The sequence below is a fragment of the Anabas testudineus genome, chromosome 22 (assembly GCF_900324465.2).
Source record: "Anabas testudineus chromosome 22, fAnaTes1.2, whole genome shotgun sequence".
Classification (NCBI taxonomy): Eukaryota; Metazoa; Chordata; class Actinopteri; order Anabantiformes; family Anabantidae; genus Anabas; species Anabas testudineus.
In genome coordinates this window covers 12449814-12476705 of record NC_046630.1, presented here as the reverse complement: position 1 = coordinate 12476705, position 26892 = coordinate 12449814, and the positions used below count along the sequence as shown (strand labels likewise).

General features: G+C 40.3%; 1 protein-coding gene across 4 annotated transcripts in view; it reads left to right on the top strand.

Moving 5' to 3' along the window:
- The first annotated feature begins 4022 nt into the window (after positions 1 to 4022).
- The window catches only part of strbp (spermatid perinuclear RNA binding protein), a 63988-nt gene continuing 41118 nt past the window's right edge, over positions 4023 to 26892 (top strand). For 3 of the 4 annotated variants that reach the window (XM_026339616.1, XM_026339619.1, XM_026339618.1), the window contains exon 1: positions 4024 to 4190. The gene's annotated coding sequence lies outside the window, so the exon portion shown is untranslated. Of the gene's footprint in view, positions 4191 to 26892 lie in introns of all 4 variants that reach the window. The other variant, XM_026339617.1, reaches the window with a different exon arrangement.

The following is a 26892-nucleotide window of genomic DNA, read 5'->3' as shown; positions in this document are numbered from 1 at the left end:
TAGCAGTGTTGATTACAGTGTGCTCGCTTGTGTACATGTGTCTATGTCAGTAGATAATGCAAATCGGTTTGTAAATGAAACAATTAATATAAAAAAATATGTCAGTAGACTGTTTGTATGTGACTGAAAAGAGGAAACCCTGTCGTGCTATAAACAGATGTGTCACAGACTAGTGTTGTTACCGGAAAGGCTGTAGCTGCATCTATTGATCCAGCTTTGCTATTACCATGATGTACACTAACAGCAACGCAAGAGCCAAATGGGAACGATTTCTATCTCTATCTTACCGCTATCAACCCACACCCCGAGATTAAGACTGAGAAGACCATTGATGAAACACACACAAAAAAAAACAAGATTGACGAATGCACACTAAACAAACAGGGTGTCGAAGGGTTGTTAATAGAACCTGAATCTGTGTGACACCAAACATGTGAGCTCAAGCACTTGGTTGGCTTTGAAAACTTCTCTTCATTCTTATTATACACTATTCAAGATTAATATTTTTACCTTAGCAACCTGCAGGTGCTCCTAATGGGGAAAATTTGCTTTTGCTATTTGCAGGTTTTTATGGAATAAAATCACCTTTGGATGGTTCTGTCTAGTACAGTGTAGTAATCATGTCACAGATTTAACAACAAAACAACTTCTAAACAATCTCACAGTTGTCAAACGATTCTTATTTGTCCAATTAGCTACTCATCTATCACAAATCCATGTTTTGCAGCATGGATTATTCTGCCTAGTGATTTTTTTCTTTACTTCATAATTGCAATGAATGATCACATGCGCACACGCACTGCGCTGAGATGTAGGCTGCCTCAAGATTCGCTCTGAGAATGCTCTGTCAATAATCGCCCCCTCTCTCTCTTATCTTATTTCTCCTGGCATAGGACGTAGAAAAGCGGAGAGAGAGAGCCGACTCTCTCTATAGATCTAAAAAAGAGTAGACGCTAGCTATAGGAGATCACCGATTATCGCAAATATAAAAATAGCCTCGCGATACCGAGTAGTGCTAGAACATATCGTAGGCTCTCGGGATCTCTCTCGAGCGGCCTAGCGATCCGTGAGAGCGATAACAGCAGACGAAGAGGCTATGCGCTGAGAACTCTCTATATACCTAGCTCTTCACGTATTATCTCCCTCCTCTCGATTCTATAGCGCACTCTCTCATATCCCTATTATCCCTCTCTATTAGCCTTCTATCTCTCTCGGTCCATATCTCTCTCTCTCTCTCTCCTCTCCCTCTCCTCGCGCTCTCCCTTCTCTTCGCTCCTCTCTCTCCTCTCTCTCCCTCTCTCTCTTCTCTCTCTCTTCTCTCTCTCCCCTCCTCTCTCTCTCTCTCTCTCTCTCCCCTCTCTCTCTTCTCTCTCTCTCCCTCTCTCTCTCTCCTCTCTCTCTCTCTCTCTCTCTCTCCTCTCTCTCTCTCTCCCTTCTCCTCTCCTCCTCTCTCTCCTCTCGTCGCACCGTTCACCGTACAGGTGCGAGCGGAAGCACGGGCTCCTGCCCTCTCCGCCAATTAGCGGCACGGTGGTAGCCGGAACCCACGTGTACACAAACCGTTGTCCTTAACTCCCTGTCAGCGCGCCGAGCGCTCGGAGTGAGCGGCAGCGCTGAAAGCCTGGCTGAGCTGAGTGGGAAGTGGGAAGTATAGCGGCAGCTGAACGGAGTCTGACACGTGGGAGCGCAGGTTGTTGCAGGTTAAGGATTGCAGTTAATGCTTTTTTTTTTTGTTTTCTGTTTTTAGTTTTATTTTTTTTTTCTGCTATTTTTGTGGCTTATACACCTTTTACTGCCTCGATCCCTTCTCCAGCAGAGCAGCTGTGTTAGGACGCTGTGCGGTTCACATGCGGGGCTCTGGATTACATTTGCGGGTGATTCTCTGCTCTCCTCCGATCCACGGACAGGACAAACAGCATCATCGGTTGGCTGCTCTGCACCGTGTGCGCATTGAAACTCAGCTACCCCGCGCCTCCCTCCCTCCATCCCTCCCTCTCTCTCGCTTTCTCTCGCCCGCTTGTCTCGCAAAGCATGGAGCATGAGGCTATTGATAGTTGACAGAAGCCTCGTAATCCCTGGCTGACCTGTCTGACCGGCCACAGTCATTTGCGTAACAAGAATGTTGATTGAACTTTATTTTGCTTGGAGATTTGTTTGTAATTGGTGATGCCCGCATACACCGAGGCCGTGCACGGGGGAGTGTGAGAGGCTTCTTTTGGAGCTGCATGCAGCCAGGCAAGCAGAGGCAAGCTTTTTTTTTAATTTTATTGCTGAATTATTTATAAGACTGTCTGGGAGAGAGTATGCTTCTATTGGATGGAGAGAGGATCAAGATCTATTCCAGGGTTCTTTCTAATCGTGATTTCTCCCCATTGCACTTGAATGCAGCATACTGCATTTATTTTAAAATGTTTGTTTATTTGTTTTTTTTTACTTTGTACAGTTGAAGCTGTAACGTGATTTCTATTGTTTTCGCAAAGAAACCGCGTCGGCTACAGCATCAGTGGAAATTGTCAGTAATAAAGTGTTCATCGATATCTCATATATGGAGTAATCATTATATTCACTAAGTTCAGGTTTTCCCTTTTTATGTCACCCTAATCTGGACACAGGCTATTTTGATTTTGAACTGTTAATCGGTGGCTTAGTGGTGGATTATAACTAAGTACATTTACTCAAGTAGCCTACAATAGTCAACTGTTTTAAAACCTACTTCCTTGCGTTTTCATATACTTTAGCATTAAATATGAATTATCTCACTCAGTCAGATTTAGCATATATGACAGCTTTAGTTAGTTACTTTATAGATGCAGACTCCTGAATCGAACTGGGTTACATTATAAGTGGTGCTTGCACAGTAACCATATAACACAGTTATATGGTTACTGTATAGGTATAATACACTATTCTGAAACGAGTCATCGTGCATAAAGAGTACCCTACTTTTGGTAATTGACATATATTACTACTGTAGTTGTACTTAAGTAACAATGTCCACGACTTGTAACATAGTAGTCCTATTAGAATGCATATATTTCACAAGTAATGTCAGTTCTTCTCAAGCACTGGGGGATCTGACTAGTAGAGTGCTAGCGATATAAGATGAGGGTGTATCGGCAAGGGAGACGCCGAAGGAGGAAAGAGCAATCGGACGGAGCAAGGAGAAATGAGCGGCAAGAGAAACAGCAGATAGAGAGAGAAAGAGAGAGAGAGAAGAGAGAACCGCGAGCGCGAATAGCGGCGAATCGTAGCGAGAGCGAATACGAGGCGAGAGAGCGGCGTAGAGAGATAAAGAGCGCGGTGCGACCCGACGTCTCGCTAGCGCCGCTCGCTTCCCGTCTCGCGCTCGACCGTTCTACCTCTCGCGTAACCCCCTAGCGCTATTTCGCTCGTGCTCTCCGTCGAGCTCTCTCGCTGATGCCGCTATCCGAGCTCTCTCCGCGACTTCTCCGCTGCTGCTACTGCTACCTCTCTCTATGCGCGCCCTTCGCTATCTCGGCGCAAGGCTCGAGCGCGCGCGGTTCGCTCGCTCTGCTCTATCCTCTCCCTCTCTCTCTACCTCTCTCTCTACTCTCTTCTAGCGCGAGCTCGCTCTGCCCTCGAGCGGCTCTCGCTCGCGTCTTAGCGCTCTCTACCTCTCTCTCTCTCTCTCTCCTCTCTCTACTCTCTCGCACCCTCGCTCTGCTCCTTCTCTTCTCTCTCGACGCGCTTACCGCTATTCTCCTCCCTCTCTCCCCCTCTCTCTCTCCCTCTCTCTCTCTCTCTCTCTCCTCCTCTCCCTCCTCTCTCTCTCTCCTCTCCTCTCTCTCCTCTCTCTCTCTCCTCTCTCTCTCTCCCTCTCCTCCTCTCTCTCTCTCTCTCTCTCCTCTCTCTCTCTCCCTCTCTCTCTCTCCTCTCTCTCCTCTCTCTCTCTCCCTCTCTCTCCTCTCCCTTCTCTCTCCCTCTCTCTCCCTCTCTCTCTCTCTCTCTCTCTCTCTCTCTCTCTCTCTCCTCTCCCTCTCTCTCTCTCTCCCTCTCTCTCTCTACCTCTCTCTCTCTCCCCTCGTACTCTGGGTCTTGTCCTGTGCAGCTCGGCTCTGACAGCTCCGCTCGTCTCTCATTTACCGGACTCAGCTCGGGGTTTTTGGACACTCTGGATTTCTAAAGTTTTCATGTTAGTGATGGACTCTTAACAGCTTGTTGCTGACTCCGTAAGTCGCTTCATATGATCCTCCTATGTGTGTTTTCTTCTCTATATGTTGTGGAGGCTTGACTTGCACGTTAACCGCTGTCCAATCCAGCCGGAGTACTTTTAGCTAACTGTGTTTTGGTATTCGTCGACACTTTAACTTTTCGTTTCGCTGCCGGTGTGTTCGTCTTTTCCGTCGTGAGAACAAAAAGAGGAAACTCCACACGTGATGTAACGTCGACTTTCCTCACGTTGTCGAGCCGCCGTGTTTTCACTCGCTGTTTGCGGAAGATGCTTCGTGAGTCTCTTTAGCGAGCTGAGAAGCAGCTCAGGATGCAGTTTGACGGGCTCCTCTCACTTAGCAGGTGTCTGCTACACCACTTCCGCACTTCTGCTGCGCGAAGTGGATCCTAGAAGCCGAGTGAGGTCTCTTCTCTCCGGCTCCTGTCACTGGAGGTCCGGCCAGTCTTTGCAGTCATAGTTTTTCTTACTATAAACTGTGTGTTTCTGCTGTTTGGTTATTTTTAAAGCATCACCCGACCCAGTCTGTTTTAGGGAACCAAAAATAAGTTATTGAAGCCCATGGAGGTTATTTCCTCCACTCAACAGTACCTTCTCTGTTTCTGTTTCTCTGTGTGTGTGTGTGTGTGTGTGTGTGTGTGTGTGTGTGTGTGTGTGTGTTAGTTTCTGCATGTGTTTGCGTAATCAGGTGGATGGCAGTGAAACAAAGACATGCCAAACTGCTCTCTCTTCTTGCTGAACCAGCTGGTTAGCATACCTGAACCTGCACAGTAATCATAAACCAAAACCTGGCTTCTCCTTCTTCCAACAACTGAAGATGATAACAGGTGTACCGGCATGTTATCACACCTACAAAAGAAATCACAAGTATTTCTTTTTTTCTCTTGTGCCTGTTGTGTTTGACGGTAATCGGGCTGTATTTTGCCCTCCGCTGCGGTGCCTTGGCTCTCATGGCTCTGTGTTGGTTTATCAGTTCTTTGTGCCTGGTGGTCTCTCTCTGCCTGACTAATGGGCTTTTGCCTTTAGGTTCATTTTGATAGCACCACCCTCCTCCACCCTGTTTCATATGCAAGAGGTGTCTCCACTAGCCACACCTGCATTGGTTAGATAGAAATCTTTGTGTTAATGTCCAGCCCCCACTTAGCAAGCCTACACTGAACTGATTTCTGGACTGGTAGCACTTCTTTAGTTGTTGCTTGTGAGAGCCATATAATGCTCCTCTTGTGCTGTGTACGGTGTGAGTGTTTAAGGGAGAACAAGAAGTGGAGTTATTACATCTTTGCTTGTTCTGTGCGTTTGACACATTATCAGTGATTTTGCACAATTAGCTTCTTTATCTGTGCATGCATTTATGTCTTTTTCATGGTGTCGACTAATGGACAAATATCCTGAGGCAGCCGTACAAAGTGAGCAGGGTACCAGAGATCAAGCAGGTTGAGAAAGTGTGTGTGTGTTTTCCTGTGAATTCTCCAGGACCGAAGAGCACATTTTCACAGGCCTGTTCTCATAAGCGTTGACTTGGCAGTGAACCCTCTATCGGTTTTGGCGAGATAAGAGGGATACAGCAAGCTGGTATTATATGATGCACGCTGTGTCTTATTCTCTTTCAGTAATACTTTTATTTCTTTCCTTAAAAAATGTCTCGTGATATTTCTTTTTTATTTCTCTCGTCATTTCTTTGACTAATCTTGTTTTCATCTTTTATCATTTTTGTTTATGTTTTTCTTCATTTTGGCATCTTTAGCTTGTTACATTTCTTTTTACCATTGCACCCTTACTACATAAATTGTATTTGTGCATTACTACACTATGTTCAATATATAGTAAGATTAGCAAACCAATGAATTTGGGACACTCCAGTAGATTTAAAAATGGATTTAATTTCCACTAATGCAACTTACTGTACTTGGACTCAGATACCCCGATTATGGACACAGAGTATTGGCAGCTAGGTACACTGAGCATGCAAGGCAATGACAAACGCACACAGAGTGGAGTGTCAACTGAATAACCACATAGAAAAAGATCAGTTTTATCAGGTAAATAGTTTGTTTGTTCTCAAATTAAAGTTGAATAAGTTTTATTTATATATGAAATACTTTATTGAGCCCCTTAGGGAAATATAGTCCTTTTTTCAAAGATTCTCCGTTCTCATGAGAAAAAAACATCCCAATACTTCCCAAAACTAGATTAAAAAAGAAGGCTCAGGAGCATTGGTTCTGTTGTAAAGATTCAAATGTCTGGGGCTTGTTATAGAGGCAAGTTAAATAAACAATAAACCCAATCATGAAATGGGAAATTCAGTGAGGGGACTAAGGGGGTGTGGTGAATGGGAGGAAAACAGCCATAATCATAAACAGAGTTCAGATACTACGATTTACTATAATATCTATAAAGTCTATACATTTGAATCCAGTGGAGCTACAAATATTAATGTGTACAGTTATAGTTACAGTCTGAGGGACAAAGTAACAACAGAAGACAATTGTTAAAACAAGCTCAGACCTATGCAGTCTGTATATTTAGAATTTCAAACTCTACATTAATTAATTTTTTAAACATTACATTGGTTTAAATCTGACTATAATCTAATAAATGTCCTCTCCAAAATGATATGGTAGCCGGGATAGGAATGCTCTATTTCGATTGAGAGGGATTACCACCGTATGTTTGAGTAACCAACTTGACAGTTGTCTTAATGTCAACGGTGTTATAAAAGGATTTCATTCTGACCTGAGGATGAAAACTATAAGGTCTACAGTATGTTTACAGTAGTAAATAGCGACCTTGTGCAACAAAAAAATGTCCAACTGAGATTTTGATCTTTACAACGTAAATGTATGCAAATGAACTCGCTCGCTGACATGCGTTGTGGTATCAACTGTATGAATGAAGGAATTAAATATTGTGTCAGACAGCTCTTTTACACTTGCCGGAGGGAAGAAAACAAACTCAGGGTTTGCTGTAGAACACAGCCAGAAAGCCGGATCGGTTCACAGAACGAGTTACCACAGTAACTGACCTAGTGTTACAGTAATTGCTGTTTTTAGAACAAGAAACTCAGTTTTCATTATACCTGCTTTCTGGCAAACACTACTGCCCTCTCTGTGTTTTTCACTCTTACATTTGTCCTCTATAGCTGGGTTAACTTTTCTTCTGCAAACCTATCCACATGTACAGGCCGTCTTTTAAGCATGCCTTGCAGCAGTGCCGTGGACCCTTACTCTCTTGGGTTCTGTATTGCTTTATTTTTTAGTTAAAATAATCACACAATCTGAGTTAGACACACTCAGTCAAAGAAAACCCGCAGTAGCATCATGGAATACCTTGTCCTCATGCTGCTGCCTTTGCAGTGTGTGTGTGTGTATTCTGGTACCCAGTGCTTATCAGCGAAACAGGAGTCTGCCCACCAGTTCTCATATTCTAGCATACAGCAGCACATTTAGCGTCTCATCTGGCAAGGAAATGTAGCACTAATCCAATTGGCTGGAGCTTTAGTAAAAGCTTTCCTAATTGGCCAATATGGCAGCTGGCTGCCAAGGTTCCAGTAAGCACAACAGGGCGTTGGGGCGAGTCCCAGTGGGGCTATGGTGCAGGAGAGGCAGAACAAAGGGCAGATAGCAAGAGAGCACACTACTGTTTTGAATATTCCTCCATGTGGCAATAATAAAGGAACCATCTGCACCGTGCTCACTCAGATCCATCCAGCTGACCATATCTCATTTTCAGCTGTGTTGTTTGCCACACACACATGCAAATACACACTTGCTAACACATGCTCCCTCTGCATTCCATCTGCAAAAACAAGAATGGCTCCTGTCACACAAACATGTTTGAGGAAACATCTTCCCCAAATGGCTAAGGAACAAAGCTATCAACACAGGGATATTGACTGTGTGTGTGTGTGTGTGTGTGTGTGCATGTGTGTGTTTGTATGGGAGGGTTGCATTACAAGAGGAAGAGTGGTTCTTTGAAGAGAAAAAAATGCTGCTGCCAACAGCCACTGCAGCCGTTCCTGTTTCCTTTCACCATAGTGTGGAATCCAGGAATAGCTCAGACTGACAGGGACGAGAGATGAGAGAGCGAGGAAGAGAGAAAGGGGGAGAAAGACAGACAGTGAGACAGACAGAAGCAGAGAGTGTGAGAGATGGCCATGTAAGGTTTCCTGCACCACAGCTTGCACCACTCCACACAAACACTGAACCTGAAATGAACCTGAATGAGGGTTTAGTTTCTCAGACCACTGTTAACATGAACTTCGGCTTTGTGTGGCAGCTTACAATGAAACACCAAGGCAGCCTTCACGACAAGAGGCATCAGGGAACTTCGTCTAATAAAATAATTTAAAAAAACATGGTAAGAATAGCTTGTTTGGTTTGCATTAACACACGCTGTCCTGTGGACAATAAAATAGTAATGCAGTCTATTATTTGGATCGTCTGCTACATACTGTATGTGTGTTGTTAGCCTTTGAGTGAAGATTTGTTAACTTGAGTTACAGTATTGCAGCTTTTTTACATACACGTGTATCAAAAACTTTAACAGTAAACACTCACAAATAAAGATAATTTTCATAACATTATAGCCTTACAACAAAATGTGTTATATAATTGAGTAATAAATAGTTTATAGTTTTATGTAACAGAGTTAGACTAAAATATTTTTTTTTGCCACCAGCACTTTATATTGAACTAAACAGACAATGTTAAAAGACTAATGTGAAATTAATGTAGACGGAGAGTTTATACAAAGGTTTTAAATCAATGATAAATATTTTTTTCAGAGATTTGGTTCAATATTTATAATTCCAGTTAAGAACATAGGACATGGAGCAGTGTGTTTATAATATTTGCTCCGCAGAAATAATTGAATATCAAATATTGACGTTTTTTTCATTACAAGGCTAAATGCTCCACGTGGCATTGTAAAACACTTAAAGTAGGTTTACACAGAACCCCTGTTCTGCCAAGTAAAATGAGCCTAATAGACCATATATTATCATACTGACAGCGAAGGAAAAACACTCATCTTAACTTTCAGTGTATCAGTGCAATTTTAAAAATGAAATCATCTGCTGAATGTCACACAATCCTTCATGACCATATATTTACACATGACTAACCTAAGTGTCTGTTTACCATAAGTATGAGCGTAAACAGATTTTATTGATTGAAATGTGTTTAACCATTTTGACCAAATCTGAGCCACATCTCTTAGCTACTAATGTTGGCAAAGGACTTTAGTGACACTGGCATGAGGAAGCTTTGAGAAGTCTATTGATTTACCAGGAAAGAGGTTGTAGCCATAGACATGTAGATAAGGAGAGTTGAGAATGTGGAGTTTTAGTGCATTGGTGAATTTCTTGTTTGTGCTGTTAAAACCAAAGCTGTTATTTCTACGTTATTTACGTATAGTTTCAAAAGGTTAATAATACCGCATATTAATGATTATTGATGAGACAATGAGTATAAAGTAGCCAGTAAACACTCCTGCACTGGGAATGTTTTTGTCTTATTTTTGCTGTTAATTGTCACTTTGTACTGGTCTATCTTTGAAACCGTATTTCATAGTTATGGCTTATACATGATTTTTCTGTTGTTCCCAAATTTTCTCCCTAAAAAAGTATTTTTTAGTATTCTTTTTCCAAAAATGTACTTTTCAGTGAAGCTCTAAAAACATTATCATTCCATATATTACTTTAACCCCTGGCTTTACATTACAGTTATGATAATAATTATGCATTTTTCTGGGTTTGTGAAAGTTATGACATGCATGTACACACGTACTGTAGACTGCGTTTTCATTTTGACAGATATGGGAGGGCCATCTGCTCTACCACTCAGCTACTGTAGCTCAAGAAGTTTCACCTTCCTGCTCCGCCTTGTACACAGTCAGCCTTTCTCACTCACACACCCACCCACAGTCAACACAGAACACATACTGTGTAATACACATGTGTTGTACACATGTTAATAACCCGTTGACACTGACTGAGTTTTCTCACTCTGGTCTCTCTCACACTTTCTCTCTCATTTATACTCTCACACTGTAACTCACACAGCCCTCTTGCCATGTCCCTGCTTCGTGTGTGAAAATGAGCTTAGATCAGGGAAACCATAGCTTGCCCTCATTCAGACTTCCTGGAAGATTGGTCTATTTATTCAAACCAAGCAGACCATTATTCAAACCATGTTTGGACTCTGACTGGAAACTTGCCAGTTTGAATCCCACTATGGTTTAACAACCAGATTGAAAAAAACAGTACATGTTTGAACTGTACTTCTGTCAAGGTGCCAAAGAGCACAACACTCATCTCGGTGTGCTCTGATAAGCAGCAAATACTGTTATTTTAATTACTATTTATTACTCATTTATAAATTTGATCCCTGACATGTAAAAACTATGTAAATACTATTTACAACTTCCCAGAGTTCAAGGTTCTATCTAATATCTTGTTTTGTCTAAAAATGCAAAACCCAAAGGTATTCAGTTTACCGTCATATACGTGTGTATATGTATATATATGTAGTGTATGACAAAGAGAAGCAAACAATGCTCTATTTGAGAAGCTGCTTTACGAATGGCCAGCTTTGACATATTTCTTAATTTTCTTGAAATGACCATTAACATGTTCAGTTTTTAAATACTTTAATTTATTACTATGTGAAATATGAACTTAACTTAAATAGTGTAATTGCTTGCAAATTGGTAATAATAATTATTTCAAATAATCATCTCTTATCATCTTCTTATTAATAGATCAGGGTCCAGCTCAATATGGATTAATCGTCAAATGACAACAGTGCAACAAACCGCTTCTTTCCACAACGTCAATCTGTCTATGTCTGCTGCTGTATTTCATTTGCCTTACTTCACATCACGAAAGAAACTAAGCAGGGAGATGCTGATGAGATTGATAAAAAGTAAAAATATTTAGTAGGCCCAAATATCACGTCTGTATATGTGTGAAGCAGAGAAGTGTTATAAACCTTTCCTGGTGATTCACCTAAATAAATATACCAACAACAACAACAGCATCAGTAGAATCTTTCAGGGTTATGTTGTGTAGGTAAGTCTGTCTCCATCAGTCCAGTGTCAAACCTGCATTTTTGGTGCTTTAATAGGAGCATGGATTGAGAACACAGGCAATAGATGGTAATGAGCCTGAAAAACACTGAATCTGAATGAACTGAGTTGCTACAGAACTGAGGAAAAAATGTCTTTACTCAAAACCAATTAAAGAAATATACCTCTTGATGATGATAGTTTTGCTTTGTGTGTACATATGAGTGCCTCTAAGCAATATTTCCTCTTGACGTCGGTGACCCACTGACCAGTGTTAACAGATTAATTGCTGCTTTCATGTTAAGCTGTGGCGTATCACCCCGTAATTGGTAATGGAGATTATCAGTGAGATCCTGTGCAAATCTCTCCGTGTGTGTGTGTGTGCGTGGGGCGTGTGAGATTTCTTTATCTGATTAGAATGTTTATCTAATAAAGTAGGGTTTATGGGATTCGAGCACTCTCCTGTGCTCTCATGCTGACACGCACACTAGGATCACCATTAAAACTGAATTTACATTTCTGCAGAGTTGCATGATATTGACAGAAACATATTGTGATACCTCCCGCTTAGTTGAATTGCAACATATATGGACACAATTACCTCTGTGTTGCTTTTTTTAGGTGCTTGAAACTGAGATGTAGCAGTAACCAATACATTTTATCCATATGATAAAATATATACTGTAGTGCACATTCTTAGTACTGTAATGTATACCCCACATACAGTGCTTGTTTCATATGCCTCAAATCTACTGAGGTGTGTCACTTGTGTTTGTTGTGCTTGCTGGGAGGATAAAAAGCAGCGAATGCAACAGAGCAGCACACTCTTCCACACACACATGCACAGGCCTGTGAGCAGACACACAGCACTTGCAGGGAAGTGCCACCATATATCTGCTGAGATCTTTGAGCCCTATCATCGTCTCACTCCAGCACACACATCAGTGTCAGTCTGACTTGTGTATGCAGAGCCACACCACTCAGCCAGCTGCCTATGTCCGTGTGTGTGTTTGTGTGTGTGTGTGTGTGTAGCTCTGAAAGTAAAAGGAAGGACTGGAGAGCAAGAGATGTGGACAGTATCATATATGTGCATGTGTGTCTTTTCTTGTGTGCATTTTTATGTTTTGCTTGTATCATTAAGATATCTCATTGCCTGTTTGTTCTAAATGTTTCATCATTTTATAAGTTGCACCGTTAAATACCAGCAGGCAGATAACAGAAATTTGAATTTAAGGATCTAATCCAAGTTAGATGAAAGTGACTTCCCAGGGCTGAATGATGAAGGTGCTTATAATCGCAACAGTCACCACTCAGTTTCCAGCCAGGGGACCCTTGTTGCACGTCATACTCTTCTCGCTCTGCTCTTTCTTGCTATACTGTTAAATCTGAGCTAAAAATGACTCACAAAATTCCCCAGTTATTTACCTCTAGTAATCAATAGCACTACTGCTTTCTAAATCTAAAGCCTCATAGTCATCTTAGAACCCATGCTCACTCAAGATCACATTAACCACACTTACAAAACAGCTTTCTTTCATCTAAAAGAAGATTGCTCGTCTTCGATCATTTTCACTGGCAGAAACACTCATCCATGCTTTTATCCCATCCAGACTCAATTACGGCAACAACATCCTGATTGGCTCAAAACTAAGAATCAAAACCCATTCAAACCTCTGCCTCCACTCCTATGCTGTGTGACCTCCAGTAGCCAGTTCAAGATCTTGCTGAGCCCTCCATGTGCCTCCCTCCTATCTTACTTATCTCCTCTACCATCACACCCCAGCAAGACACCTTTGTTCAGTTGATACAGATCTCCTTTCAATCCCCCACAGGACTAAGGACTGAACCTGAGTTGACAGAGCATTCTCCATTGCTGCCCCCACCCTCTGTAGCTGTCTCCCCATACACATTCAACCTTGTACCACCCTCCACAGCTTAAAAAAACAAACCTCACCTTTTTAAAGCTGCTTTTATTAAATGTTCAACTCTGTACTAATGTGACATTTGTTTTGTACAAATGTCCTTTATTTTTTCTTTTATTCTTTTCTGTTCCTTTTTCACTTGCCTGTTTTTAATAGTTCAGTGTGTGTGCATGTGTGTATTTCTGTAAGTTTTGTCTACACTATGTAAAGAAAATGATTAATATAACTAAACTCAGGCTACAGTGAGAATAAAGAAATGTTATGATGGTCCAGCTCATTGGCTTGAGTTGAAACATTGTGAGGTTTCAACATACATTTTAGACCCCTCATGGTTGTAGGTTTCAGACTGAGTGGGTGAGGGTACAACAACATATGGGCACCTTTCTTTCTGACTCACTCAGTTTAAGACTCAAAACCCCAAGAAGGCTGAACATTACTTACCAGGCCCAGCCACAGAGCACTGATATTGTGCCATGATCTTAGAACTTCTCTTTTAAGGAAGTTAGAAAGCCTGAAAGCTTTTGACAGTTAAGGCTCATTCACTTCCTGATACCAGCTCAGGGAAACAAGCGGCCGAGGTCTGCCAAGAGAACCAAACCGCGGCTCAGCTCATAACTGATAAAAAGAAGTGTGATATGTCATAAGTTGGCTTTATAGTTATCAGTAAAATGACATTGTAAAAAGAAGTGTAGAGCTGCTGAACAGTGGTGTTATGATTCGATGCTGCAGTTGAACGAGCTGTAAATGGGACAGATAACAATAAGGGTGGCTCTTGGCCTTTAATCAAAGAACACTGCTGGTTGTGGAAAAAGGTGCAATTCCCCTCTAAGGTCATGAACTCTGAGTTTGCAACAAAAATATTGTTATCAAGTCATTCATATGTGTCTGGGTGATTCTGTCAGTCTTGAACATGATCTTGTGGTTTCCTCTGTGTCCTGTGAGCAGAGTCCTTCCCTCAAGAGTGATGGAGTGATATAAAGTTAGTTGCAACATATTTTGTAACTCGTAACATGGACTCTTTGATCAAAATGAGATGAGTAATTAATGAGACAATGCCGGATGGAGTCCATAAGTGTTATTTGCTTTTTCTAATGTATGTGTTCAACTCTTGAAAAGATTATTTTTTGGTTGATGTTTGCTCTCCATGGTGCTGAAACCCTGAGTTCTTTTGAGTTTCACACAGAAGTAAGTAATGAATGCTGCCTGGTAAACACAATTTTTGATTCAAGGTAGGCTGTTATTGTTTGTAGTGTTGTTTTTATCTACTTTTCTCTGCTGCGAGTGTCACAATTGTTCTTCAGAGGTAATCCACACTGCCCAACCTACCTAGGACTACCCTTATGTGCTGGGTTGTGCGTACACAACATACAGTATGTACTGCAATTAAGATATTGCACACTTTAAACATTTTGTATATCCATAATGTAGTGTATGTAAAGTGTATCAATAGCTAGTCAAAGAAGAAAATACCATTAATATTCAAAATCCTATTAAAATTGGTGCCTATATGTTGTGTGTTTTAGATTTGATGTCAGCTAGTGGTCAGCAGGTTCATTGGTCAGAATCATCATTTATAAATGGTTTGTCAAAGGTGAGATGTGCTGCATTGATGCACTTTGCTGTTTAGGATGCAAAATTGACACTTAAGATGTACCTGTGTGCAGTTTGAATAAAGGTTTTTTTCGCATTTTAGTGTTAGTTCAATCATCAAACCGATCGATGATTTAATTGCATTTCATTTTGTGCCCGAACAATAACACAATAAATCGAGGAAAAAGATTTATCGTCACCTTCAAATAAATAAGGGGGTTTGAAATTCACACCTGGTTGACATCAAATAAGACTGATGGGTGTTCAGAGATGCATGCAGACTGATGGTAAATGGAGAGTCCGTGCCAGGTTTTATTTCCGCTGGAAGGCACCAGTATCCGCGCTAGGTCGCTTAATGATGACGAGAAGATGTTGACTGCACGGGGCAAAGTAGCAAACGATTTTCAGGGCACGTCAGGGGGAAAACCAAAATATCAAGAGTGGAAATGGGTTGTCTGAACAACTTCCCTTCACCGGCGGGGCCGTGCGCCCATCAGACTGAGGGAAACGTCTCCTTCGAGACCTGCCTGCTTCAGGATGCCAGAAAGCGAGGCGGATTACTTCGAACCGTAATGGACCGATCCAAACAAGCAGCAAAGTTGAGAGGCGAGTCATGTTGAAAATTGGATTAAACGCGCATGAAGAAGGGATCAGATCAGACATGTTGAATAGGAAGGTGCATGCGGAACACAGCCTGTTTCAGAGAGACGTCGATAGTTTCCTACAGCTCTTTTTCCACGATCAGGGTCTTATGTTTGTTTTGAATCCCGCCCACTATCATAACTTCATAAGGACAGAGGATCAGAGCATCTATGGTGCATCAGAGTAGGGCGGGGTCCTCCTCCTCCTCTTAGCGGAGCAGGACTTACCTGGATTGGAGAGAACTGTATATCCTAAATGCGTTTCATCCTTGATCTTTGGCACTTGGGCGAGCCAGAGCTGATGGATCAGATTTGTTCTTCTTTTCTTTGAGTGGTGCTGGTTTTATGTTTATGTTTGAGTCCATATGAGCTGCAAGAAAACCATATTATCTTATGTTCTTTTCATATGAAATACTCTCTGTTGAATTTATAGGCTCATGCCATGTGTGTAGAAATGAGGACAGGTAGTAGTCCCACCAGGGAATAGTGAGCTGTCCACTGATTTTCTCCTGAAGACTGCAAGTACGTAACAGCCAAAATATTTAGTCACATCTGCTGTTTCATTTGTGTGTTGTGTAATGCGTGTCTGTTTGTTCCTGTTTAATTGGTAAACAGGCACAAGAAATGCAGACGAAGCAGTGTATGTGTTAGTTTCTGAACTAAATAGGTAGTTCATGTTCCCATTTCTCATAAGGTTCACCACAGTGCTGCCTGTTTACTATAAACATACTTAAATAAATATGTGATCATGTCAGCACTGAGGAATAGATAGAGCTGTTATGGAGGACATAATTACATTTTCTCTTTGTGTGTATTTCTAGTCAGGTTTGAGTCTATTTTTGTAGATTGTGTGTGGACTTATATGTGTCCGTTGCTAAGTTGCTACAGGTGAATGCACACAGCGTTGTGAGTATGTGAGATTATAGTTGGTGGTTCACTCTTAAATTTCTAAGTGAGATATTTCTTAAAGAGCAAAGTCTCAGTAAAGAAGCCACTTAGTCATCCATTAAATGGTTTTATTGTTTTAATGCTTATGGACTTTAACTTTTCAGTTAGGCACTTCTAAACAATCCACAGCAATGTTGTGTCGGAAACATACAGTGGTAATTAACTAAACTGTTGTTGCTTTAAACAGCTAATGTATGCAAATCTTGAAATGACAAGGAAATACACATGAACAAACGTGTTTCGTTCTTAGAACTTGCAGAAATGATGCGGCGCATACTGCCTGGTTGCTGCAGAGTTACACAGATTAGTTTGTTTATGTGTAATGACTGAGAATGAAATAGTGACAGTCTCTAGTTTAAGCGACAAACAGCCTTAATGTTTTCAAGATTTAGTAGTGTCTCTTCCCTTCCAGATGCAGTAGTTACATGAAGCCAAAAAAGTGAATTATTTTCTGAATAGTTATGCAGCTTGTTATAAATAATTTAAACACCACAGCCAATACACAAGCCACAATTTTTCAGTTTCCCACTTACAGTACATGCACAGAAAGACATGGAGGACTTACAGAGGCCCTGTGCTTTCTCTCAGTGACCCTGAGTGGCTATTTGCTGTCAAGGATCTAGTGTAGCTACACTGCAGTGCAGTGTTTCTTCAACTAAAGACCTCCACATGACAAGGATAATATTATGTTTTATGTTCATTAGAATAGACACAATTAACTCTATGGGTTAAAAAGACTGCAGTGTGTGTAGTGGTGTCCCATTAAGAGTCGTGTAAGCTAACAAACTCTAGTATTTCTGTTTCTCTCTTACAAACAAATATAAACATATTAATGTCCTGTGCCACCCTTCACCATCACACACACACTGCAATACACAAACACATCAAGCAAAAAACACTAATACAAGAGGTGATTTAGATGCACAACCATGAACCATGACTTTGGTGCAGTGTATTACATGTGCCATATTCAACTGTTGCCCCCAGTCAGTCAGCCAAGAGGTCATGTAGGACTAACTCTGCAGGTTAATACATTTAGGCACAGGCTTCTTAACCATTTTAATCTCTCGGTACGCTTTGGACACTGGTAAACATTAAAACATCATGGGTATCATGTGTATGGATTCATAGTGCCGAAATAGTTTGTTCTAAGTAGTTAACAATGAAACTAAGATGCAGCAATAACATAGCACATCAAGTAAATAAATGGTTACAGCTGGCAGAATTATTCTGAATTAGACTGATCTTCATCAAGATTATCTGCATGACCCATTTACAAATTATTGTTTACCATTGCTAAGGAAATAGCTGTGCTCTGTTTATTGAGCAAAAATACACATAGGAAATCCCCCAGTGCATGAATGCTCCTACATTCGTCTTCTAGATATATGGCTCTGGCTAACAAACTTACAGCTGGTGCAGTATGTACAGTGGCCTGATAAATTATCTGCAAAATAGTTACTACTTCTTCATCAATAAAGATTTTAATTACTGCTCAGAAGTGCTGACTGACGCACATTGTATTGTTTATGGTTCAGTCTTATAGCTACCCTGTTGTGGTTGGTGCAACAGTAAAAACACAGTAGCCCAGGAAATATTTGGTGCATGGGATTACATTTCATAAATTTCAAACTGTGAGAGAGATACTACGGAAGAGCACTACCGATTCATATTTTCTTAAAATTCTTCAAAGTAAGAAGCAGTAAGAAGCAGAAGAAATGTTTTGAGATTAAAGATGACACATGTATGCTCCATGACTGTGCAGAGTCACATTAAAACCATTAACAAAGTAATCCAGTAACTTGTAAACAATATTGCTGTAAATTGCTTTATAATTCTACCAAATTAAAATTAAATTAACTGATGTCCTTGATGTCCACTAAATTTCAAGAACACAGTATCACATTAACTAGTGAGCATGACATATAGTGAGGCATTGACGGCTGACATCATGCTACAGAGTGTGATATAATAGCTAAGTTAACGCATTGTTTTTATTCCTAGGGGGTTGTCAGTGTGTTTCACCATCATCATTAGCTTTAGTCCAAGAAGTGCCACGTTGCTTAACTGCCACCTAATTAGATCGTGTATTGTTATTAAATTGACTGGAAATGTATTTCACCCATTTGAAGTGATGTGTTTTGAAAATGTGTATTTACAGTGAGAGAGAAGAGAGACAATAACAGAGAAAGGTAGACGGAGATAGGGTTAATAGCAAATGGGAAAATCGGAGTGTGAGTGAGACCAGTAAGTGTACGTGATAAAGTGGAGGCTATGTTTATTAGCAGAAGAAGGAAAGAAGGAGGGTGTAAACAAGAGAATAAAAGACAGGGGAAAGGGGGAAATGAAAAGATGTAGGGGGAGCACCGGGGCTGCAGAAAAAAGATTATTAGAAGGATGGATGGATGGATGGATGGATGGATGGATAGTTAGATGGATGAACAAATAGGTGGCATAGATGTGCACAGAGATGTCTCTCAGACTTAACAGCCTTAGGTGAAGAGAGACCGACTACTGTTTCATCCTGATACCACAGACTGAATCAATGCGATACCTCTCTCTCTCCCCTCTCTCTTTCTCTGTGGGAATTCTCTGACCCACTTAGCTCCACCAAGCAGCAGCAGAGTTATTTTTACATATTAACAGGAGACAATATTTTGTCCTCTGCTCGTCCTCCCCTCATCCATATGCCTCATTCTGCTGCTTCTCCTCCTCGATCATAGCTGTTCCTACCATTTCCCTCTTATACCATCCTGAGGTTCTTCTCTCCCTTTCTATATTTGTCTCTGCTGGCTTTGATCCACCATTCTCCTTCAGGGATGTAAGGATTCATCAGCTCACTGCTTTGTTTGTTTAGGATACTGGCTGAATAGTTCAATATTATGACAATCATTTAAACAAAGCCTGAGTGATGACACTTATCAATGGAAGCAAAAGCAGATCATTAAAAGTATTATGACAGCCTGTGACTTATTATTTAAAGATCTCTGAGCACACCTTTTTATTGTAGTATACACTCAGGACTTTTATTTGGTGGTGGTACTGTAAGACAAGGCTCTCTGGAGTAAAGCTAGACAAAGAGTACTGTCAGAATTTACACTTTAACGGAGGGACACATGCAGTATGATATAATAACATAGTGTATGACAAGCTCCATTGTGAAAGGTACTATACAGTGCATATATTTCACTAACAGAATTTGGACACTCAGCAAGAGTGGTGTAAAGTGGATGTACAGTGTAGTAAATGGGCTGTGATTAGGGATATAGAAAAAGTGTTAGGCCTGGTAATGTTCACTGCATGTAGTAGTTCTGTGTTGGAATATAGACATATGATGTATGAATACAGTATATATTTGTGTTTCTTGTTATTAAACAAGCGTAGTGTTTGATTTGAGATAAACTGCCCTCACCTCTCCCACCCTTCCTGAGAGTAAAGGGACAGAGTGGTTGCAGGTGTGGGCAGGTCATCTATTCGCCTCCTAATGATGATGGATGGCAGGACTGCAGTGAGCAAGAACAGTGAGTAAAAGAGAAACGATGCAGGGAGATAAAGAAATAGCAGCGTAAGAGAAGACCGTGTTTATATTTGTCCGCTGGCGGGCAGATGGTGGGAGTTTTAGTGTTACGTTGACCCTCAAGTGTTTATATCACTCTTGTCATCTACCTGATAGAAAAATAAAACATATGCACACACATACAGAGACGCATACATACACCTGTGTGGTGTACTCGCAAGATGTCGTCTGTTGTAGTTCAGCTTCTTAGACACACTTTCGCCTTCAGCAAGTCCATACGCGTGCACACACACACACACACACACAGCTGCCTTTTTTTGTTCTGTTTGGAAAAGTATGAGGGTAATCCCTTGGGATGCTCATCTCATATGATGTCTCATACAGCACTTACTGTCTCACTCTCTTCTCTGACAAGCAATAACTTCATAAAGAGTGCAGTCTCTCGGCAGATTACCATATTGTCTTAACAAAAAAGGCATCTTCCATGCATAGTAAACCTATTCATCAGATTTTAGAAAATGCTCATTACAGACTTCCAGAGGCCAAAGTGAGTGTTACTCAGGTATGTAAGAAAATGGTCCATACTCTCCCCCACCACAATACAAATATTTTCTTACAGAACCCGACAATTACTAGCATTAAGCTACTCCAAGTTCAAACTAATGCAGTTTACTACCTCAGTATATATCACTAATAATGAAGGAAATCCTTTCTTCATGAAGGTGACAGTTGTTTTTGTTTGTTTTTGGCTAAACAGGCTAATCAAACTGCATCTTGCATAATGACCACACAGTTTAATCATCACACCTCTAAACCACTTTCTGAACAAAAAGGTATCATCTTTGTGAAGAAGGGATGTATTGCAAGGCTGTTGTATTAGTTTTAGCCGGGTTTACCTAATAAACTGCCAACTGAGTTAACAAGCGCACACACACACACACACACACACACACACACAAAGTCTCACCCTTCCCAAAGTACAGACAAGGAGGCAGGCTGTAACTATGGCAACGTAGAGAGAAGGGAAATGATTGGGCAAGACTTGGATTTGTTAAGAGCTACTGTATGAAGCCTAGGGCGAGACTTAGTCACTCTTTCTCATTTGGTGTTTGTGTGTGCTGATATGAGTGTGGGTGAGAGAAACACTGAGTCCTTATTCCCCTTTCTTTCTGTCTGTCTGTCTGTCTGTCTGCCTCCTTTCTTGTGTTCTGTTTGAGAGCTCTGTCAGTTGTCACGCTGATATGATAGATCTGGCTGAACATAGCATTTACTAACTGCACTACGGTCCATAAACCTGGAAAACTTGCACACCTAATTGAATGAAATTAAACATTTCACAGGGGAGATACAAAGCCGCTACACAATAACAGTCAAATAGACCATAAAATAGCCCAGTGTTTCACAGAAAGACAGCTGTGTGTTTATATTTTGCTTTCAGAGGAGACTTTTGAATTCTTACCAGACTTGGTGTCCCAAAAAATTTTGATATACCCTTTTGTTCTTTTGTACAATTTATCATTCAAGTCTGTTTTCTGATTTGTGCACTTTTGCTACAGATTTTGATTCTGATCTACCAAGAAGGCCTTTAACTAACAGTTTATAATCAATTTGGTTAACCTTCCCATGCCACATTTTTAAATAACTTGTTAAAATAAAATAATGATTTTATTTTCACATAACACAGAGAAAAGCAGCAAGTTATGAGACAATGGAAGCAATGGCTGGAGAAAAATAAGACGATTAATTAACAAGACAATTAATTCACAATTAATCAATTATTTGAATAGTTGCTGATTAATTTTCTGTTGATTAATTAACAATTAATAGTAATAATACTTTATACTTGGAGAATTAATTGAGTTTTACAACACACAAGACGTCTCATTAGCCTGATTTGCTCTGCTACAAAACAAACTGTCAGACATTGTCACAACTTGGAAAATATAATTATATAATATTTCTTTTAGCACAGCCTTGATTTACACTATGCTGTCAGCCAAAGATTACTCATCTCTATGACATCATGACATAAAATACACATTTTAAAATATCAAAATACTAGACACACAAGCGCACACACAGAAACCAGCACCAGTTTCTGTATGGATAGCGTAGAGGTCTAACACAGGGGTTCTTTCGTGATGTTTGGAACAGACGTGTCTTTGTACATGTCAGTTCACAAACAAATACTGGGGCTCGCTGTGTGTGTACTTTGCTGAGTTAATGAATCCATGTGTCATACAGAACACTGTGTGTGTGTGTGTGTGTGTGTGTGTGTGTGTGTGTGTGTGCTGTGCTCAGCCTCGACTCCACACCCAACACCTTAGCTTGAATAAACTGAGTAACTGTAACAGAATTGAGACGGCTGTCCCTGCCCCCTAAGCAATGCTTTAGCAAAGCAAGACATTGCTGCACCAAATTTTGCTTAGTGCAGATTCTATTATCTATTTTACTTTTCTTAATTTCTTTTTTTGCAGAACAAAAGGGAGAGGAACTCTTTGATCAATAGTGGAATGATACAATGCTAAAAAAGCATTACATTGGCTTACTTTCTAACTAGAAATCATTCCTTTTCTAATTTGTCTTGGGGCCCTGAGAGCATTTCGGGGGTTTTATTCCGAACATAAAAGCTGTTTCTGCCTTTTTTTGTGCAAATGTGTGTGTGCTAACAGTTTAATTTAGCTCATAGAAATTCTTTATAATGTTTCTTGCATTAAACATGCAGCATAGCCTATTCGTTGCTAACCTATTAATTATTTATTTGTACATAATAATCAACATTTGTAATGCAGTTGAACTGGTCACATGATAATTTCTTTAACAAGAAAGGTTATTTGATTTCTCTAAACCCTTTCTCTGGGGAATAAAGAAATGCAGTCAACAGTAAATTACCCTGCAGATAAGTTGCTTTTATTGTTCAGTGGAAGGAAGTAGAGCAGGACCAGATCCACAAGAATGAAGAACAGCAGGCTGGACCTGGAAACTCCCTGTCACCATGTCTCCATTTTTCTTCCTATTTACCTCCCTTGTTTCTTCCATCTCCATCCTCAAGTTCTGTTACCTCCTTCACGGCACATCACCATCTTTGTTCCTCACCCTCGCTGCTGCAGTCTGTACCATATTGTAGCTCTGAAAACCACGCAAACATGGACTTAATTGATATCTTTACTATATAAATCAGGTCTTCATGTCCTCACACATACTCTTAATGCCTTTATATCCCTCTCATTTGCACATTCGTATTGGCTTCACCTCACAGCTCACACCCACTTTCCATCCAGCTGCAGCCATTGTTCACCCGCTAGTTGCTTCCTGGTTGGAATTCCAAAGCCACGGCTCAGTCAGCAGAGATCTGTGTGCCAGCCTGTGTCATACCCTGAGAAAATATAAAAACAAAGGGCCAAATCCGGTGCTTCCTTTAGTGTGTGTGTTTGTGTGTGTGTGTTAGTGAAAAGGTGTGCATTTGTGGGTTAAAAGAGGGCTTTGCTCCTCTTAGGGTAGCATTTCTCTGTGTACCACTATCTTTTTGTGCAGCATTTTTTATCTGTATCTTTTGAAATGTCTGCTTTCTGCTTCTTGGGCAAGAAAATATGAAGAATTTGGCACTCACACACATACACACAAAAAAACTTGGAAGTCTTATAACTGAATTAATTCAGAAAATTGTCCTTTATGTTTCTGATGCATATGTGTGCATGCACTATCTCTCTATAATGAAAATGATTTATAATGCAGATTATCTGGATTAGGATTACATGTAATATTTTTAAATTGACAAGACTAGGGATACTCCGTCACATCATAATTACTGCTAGAGTGTATGAATATTAGAAAGGGGATTGTCATTTAAATGTATTTTCCAACAAATTAAATAGCGAATCAAATTTAGAATTAAATGAAATAGTCTATTGTATTTTTATTAAAGAATACTGTGGGACTAACTAATGTGCTTCCCATGACATGTCAATCTCACTTAGGCTTAAAGCTAAAGAGAATCTCAAAGACTACACTTTCACTGAGTGCAATATTAATAAAATAATGTGGATGAATGATTCATATTAAGAAATGGTCTGAAAAGCATAATAATAGGTCCTGGAGCGCAGTATCAAACATAATTCAATGATGGAGTCAACACAAGGTAAAATGAGCACCTAGACAACTAGATAACCAGCACTGTATAACTCTGTACAGCTGAGAGTAACATATGTAAAGTCTCGATAATTTTTTAGGTAATTGATTACTTTGCTTGCTGTTTAACGCAAGCAAAGCAGAACACCTCTGTTTTGTCTTTACGCTTAATGAAATGTATTGTTATTGGCTGTAGTTCCCTATTACAGTACTTGTTGGGCTAATGGCTACATCACTACACATTATACTGCGAGGGCTCAAACTGATACAACTGCTCCTTTGATCAGAAGCTATCTGAGTGATTCACTAGAGACAAAGGCACTGCAGCGAATCTAAACACGAAGCAATGAAAATGTGGAAGTTAGAAGGTCGTAAATTGTATCCCATGAATTCAGTCTCTCTGCTGTCCTCAAAGGGACTAGGCGAATATGTTCCTATTAATGCTTGTGGAAATGAATAGCTTAATGGTGGGGGTGACTCATACAGCTGGATAGTGCTTAGCTTTATTCAAGGAGATAGATAAAGAGGAATCTGCCCTATTTTCATCATCAAGCAGGGGGTCATATGCAGCATATGGACCAGAAAGCATGACCGTGACCTTGGTAGGTGTGCAGATGGAGAGACAAGTGAGCAAACAAACTTACTGGAATAACCTTATGTGTACCCAGTTTTCTTTTCTTTTTTTTTTTATTTATTTATTTATTTTGCAGACTTTCATCTTGGCACATTTATATATGTTTACAGATGTGACAGTCTCTAGCATCAAAGTGAGTGTGACCATCAAGCCCAGTTTCTTACAGGTTGTAAAATCAGGTTCTTATACCACTTATCGTAGCATAAAATTATGTCCTTGTTTATGCTTCATTACACCATTCCCTCTCAGTTCGACACCTAGCTGCTGCCAGTAATGGCTCACAGATGAGATTTGAAGGATTGACAAATTAAATAATGCTTTTCGACTCAAGGTTTGTTTTTCTTTCTCATGTTGACAACATGTGTCAGTCACTGGAGACCATTACCTGAAGTATGTCTCCATTAACCCCAGAAGATGTAGACTGCTGCTCTGCTAAATCTGTATGTCAATGTGTCTTCATATTTAAACTGAATCATCACGCCTGTTAAAGGTGTGAAGTAGATTTACAGCACATCATTTGCCACGCTATACCTTACCTCTTCAAAGTACATCTGCCCAAATGTTTGAGACAAATGAGCTAAAGTGATTGCATTTAGATAAATAATTAGCATCTCTAAATTTGGTTTGACGCTATGAAGGTTTTGCTTTGTGGACTGATCACAATGTTGAATCTATGTTGCACTTGCAGCACAGTATCTAACATGTTTAAATAGTGATCAGTGTTTTGTTTGAAACATTTTGACACCTGTTCTCTGTCTGTCCTTTATACTTTCTAATGATGCACCAGAAAACCAGAAAACAGACCATACAAAACATGCACATGAATATGCATGAGGAGTTTTTGTGTGTGTGTTTGTGCATATGTGCACGAAGCAGAGTTGTGAACAGACTGGCACTCAGCATGGGACCAGAAACCAGTTTGTCTTGCAGGACCATAACATTAGATCCATTGCACAAACCAACACCCACCTCAGTTATGCTTCATTATCTAAGGTGTGACCACTTCTCCAAACAAGACACAGCAAATACAGTACAATTGTTCTGCTCTGATTTTTTTTTGGCTGTGTGACCGTTGGAAAGGTGCCTCGCTGTCAGTTTGTTAGATCTGGTTTGTCGAGATCAGACTTCTCTTTACAGCACAAAACGAAAATGTAGTGGCCTAGCTAAAAATCCCAGCCAGGTGTTAAGTAAGTAAAATATAAAAAACTATAAAACAATGCTTTAAAGGACTGCCAGCAGCACTGCAGCTCTTCAGTGTTTCGTGTTTTTTTGTTCGTTCATGCCCCAGTTTCTGTCTTGCCCCGGAAATCTGTTGCTACTTTGTTGGACTGCAGCTGCACTTCTCAACATGATTTAAAATATTTCATTCGAAAGTAGGGGTGTGTGAGCTTGTGAAATTACTATAAATAATTGAGATGCTGAGAAAAATCAATTAATGCTTCTACTGAATGTAAATTAGGGTTTCTTCTGCTGCCTGAAACTCAAAAACAACCCTGAACACAAGCCAGAGAGTAAACATGTTATCATGCGGTTCATACAAACTCGTAATTCACTCTAGCTTCAGTTCACATAAAATAAAACCTTGTGACGGCAAAGAGAATAGGATATGGGTTTTATTGTGAAATAGCAGCAGGAAGTCTCAAATGGGCATGACGAAGGATGTTTAGGTACAGGAGGTTTAAATGAGATTAGAAGTTGTTGGAAGCCAGGTTTGAATATTAAGAATGCCTTTTTCTTGTTAATTAGTTTATACAAAGTAGTTTAAAGGTGAAAAGCTGCAGGTGCATATTGCCCTGTGGTTGTACATCAGAATCCCGTCACAGTGCATTAAACCAAGAAGCAGTTTCCACCTTCGCCATGCTTAGAATATATAATAAGAAGAATGGATCAGCAACACATTATTAAAGCTTTGGAAAGTGGCTAAAGTTAGGAGAATCAAGAGGAATAAGTGACAATGAGAACATTGTCTGAAAATCTGCTGTGTAATTATGCATGTTCTGTATAAACTTTGCATGTAGAGCGAATGTGGAAATAAAGTTCATGTTGTATACATATATTTATGTGGTGACACACATGCAAATGGGACAAGATGGCCCACTTCCTCTGCAGAAACAAGGTCTTAGCTTTCTGTTTTACCCAAACAGCCCTGGTTCCCTTGTCCCTGTCTCCTCTGCTCTCTCCAGTTCTCCACTTCTCTTTTTAAAGGTATTTGTAAGGCAGGAGGGGGGAGTAATATGACAGTGTCATTACTGATCAGG